The sequence below is a fragment of the Alexandromys fortis genome, unplaced genomic scaffold (assembly GCF_014885135.2).
Source record: "Alexandromys fortis isolate MF-2015 unplaced genomic scaffold, M_Fortis_MF-2015_v1.1 scaffold_195, whole genome shotgun sequence".
In the NCBI taxonomy this organism is placed as follows: domain Eukaryota; kingdom Metazoa; phylum Chordata; class Mammalia; order Rodentia; family Cricetidae; genus Alexandromys; species Alexandromys fortis.
Window position 1 is genome coordinate 2,895,304 of NW_026068105.1, and position 2,947 is coordinate 2,898,250.

The window sequence follows — 2,947 nt, forward strand, 5'->3', positions numbered from 1 at the left end:
CTTTAGGTCCTTTCTGTTTGTCTGACACAGATTTTCACCATCTAGCTCACGCTGGCCTCAAACTTCCCATCCTCCTGCTGCTATTTCCCTAGGGCTGGTACTACAGGCATGTGCCACCATACTTGGTAATATAGTGAAGTGCTTAGGCAATGTAGTGAAGATGATGATGGATTTCCACAATTCTGATCTCTGTATGGTACACCCAAAGAAGAATTCTTTTACAGAAAGTTCTACCTTTTAGGTATCTCCCAAATATTGTGCAAATCATATTTCTACAGTCCTTCATGTTATAAATAACATAAAACGTACAGCTATACAAATGTTTTGGAAGAATATTTGAGACCAGGTTGAAAATGTAATTGGGCTGGGCTAAAACAAAATCAAGCTCAAAGACCTAAGAACCTAGATAAAAATATTAAACTACAACACACTTTATTATGTTTTTTTAAATTAAGGGACTACTTGGAGGAATTATCTGGCTTGACAGAAAACACTATTGGTACATGTGAGCAAAGTTCACTCGGAATTTAGGCTGTGCTTCTCACTGTCAAATCTGCAGTCATAAGAGCCAAATAAGACAGAAGGAGGGCTTCCGGGCTGTGGTGGCACATGCCGTTAATCCCAGCACTTGGTAGGCACAGGCAAGCGTATATCTCTGAGTTTGAGGCCAGCCTGGTCCACAAGAGCTAGTTCAAGGACAGGCTCCAAAGCTACAGAGAAACCCTGTCTGAACAAAAACAACACAAAGCAAAAGACGGAAGGAGGGGTTTTTCTTCACCTTCTAACACACAGAGAGAGACAGGCAGACATAGACACACAGAGACATAGGTTTAGTCTGTAGAAGCAATCAAAATAGAGATCCATTTAAGGACTGTTGCTTTTAAGCAATTGGATGCTACTTTGTCACAAGTTCAGAAACATAGCCAGGCAAACATGACTTGAAGATGCATTAAATTCAGAATAGTCCTACACAGATGCAAGAATTGTGATGACCTTGTAGGGATGACTGATCAACAAACAGCTTTAGAGCTTACAAAATACTTTGTTTTCCTGGTGATTGCTTTTACTATAGATAGAACATCTTTTAATTAAATGTTTTCACTTAATACAGGAAATAATGAATTTCAATATGACATTTCCATACACACATATCATTGTAGTTTGTTCATGCTCTTCTGTACTCTTTCCTTTTTCTACTAGTCCCCCTTCTCTCCCCAAATAATTAACCTCCATCTTTTATGTCTTGTGTGTGTGTGTGTGTGTGTGTGTGACATGTCAAAATTCCTTTATCCATTAATCTGTTGATGAACACCTAGGATGATGCCATAACTTGGCCATTGTTAATACTGCCGCAAAAGAAACAGGGGCTCCCTCGTGTCTCTGTAACAGGCTGGCTCAGATTCTCCTGCAGCTATTCCTAGCAATCCTGCAGATACATCATGTGACAGTTCTATCATCAGTGCTTTGAGGAACCTGCACTGTTATTTTCCATAGTGCCTGGATTGACATCTCCACCAGGTTTCATTTTCACACATTCTTGCCAGCACGTGATGTCACTGCTTTGTTTTTGGTGGCCATTTTGTCTGCAGTGAGATGGAATCTGAATGTAGTTTTGCCTTGCAGACCTGCCGCTGTCTAAGGATGTTGAACACTTTTCCTACTTTTATCAGCCATATTTGCCTTTCTTCTTCTAAGAATCATTTGTTTAGTTCATTGGTCAATGTATTGATTGGATAATTTGGATATTGATATTGGAGTTTGTCCTATATTATGTATATTAATTCAGTGTCAGGTATAGAGCTAGCAAGAAATTCATTCTTTCTGTATGTGGCGTCTCCACTCTGCTGCCTATTCCCTTTGTGTGCAGCTCTACAGTTTCNAGGCAGCACACAGACAACCCCAATTCATTTCCCAGCACCTGCATTGGGCAGCTCGCAACCAGCTGTAGCTCCAGTACCAGGGAATCTGGCCCTCTCTTCTTGCTTCTACAGACTCCGGGAATGGACACAGTGCACTTATGTACATACAGGCAGACACTTGTACACATGAAAAAAATCATTGAAATAATAGGGTAAGCTATTATTATTATTATTGAAATTTATTAATGTATTCAAAAATTATTTCCATTTTTAGTGATTATGAGTGGTTGTTTGCACGTGTGTGTGTTTTATGCATATCAGTGAAGGTGCCTGCAGAGGCCAGAGGTGTTGAATCCCACTGGAGGTGAAATTGCAGGTAGTTGTGAGTCACCTGATATGGCAGTTAGAACTTGAAGTTAGAACTCTGGAAGAATAGTACAGGCTCTTTTTGGCTGAGCCATTTGTCCAGCCACCAAAACATTCTTAAAACACTGATTTAGCTGGGCAATGTTGGCACATGTCTTTAATTCCAGCAGTCTAGTAGGAGAGGCAGGAGGATCTCTGTGAGTTCAAAACCAGTCAGGTCTACAGACTGAGTCCCAGGACAGCCAAAACAACACAAAGTACATCCTGTCTCAAAAACCAATACACCAACCAAAGGAGTAAACAAACAAACAAAAAGCTTACTGTCTTAAGACGCTTTTTACATTTATGTGTTTAGTAAAATCCTCATCAGAACACATGGAGGTGTGGAGTGTTTTTAATGCCACATCACAGAAGAAGAAAAAACCCAAGGGTTTCTGGTAAAGTAATTGCCCCCAAAAGATCTATGCCAAGGAGATACAGAGCCAGAATTTGAGTCTACGGCTTTGACACTGTGGTTCATGCTATTAAACACTATAGCCCCCTCAGAAAAATGTATTGCTGTTTAAAAGATGTGTGGCCATTTTGACATTCAATTGGAGAAAGTTTTTTGATGAGAAAACATTCTAACACAAGAATGGGGAAACGATATCATTGGTGTTTTTGATTTTAGCCATTCTGACAGGTGTAAGATGATATCTCAAAGTTGTTTTGATTTGCATTTC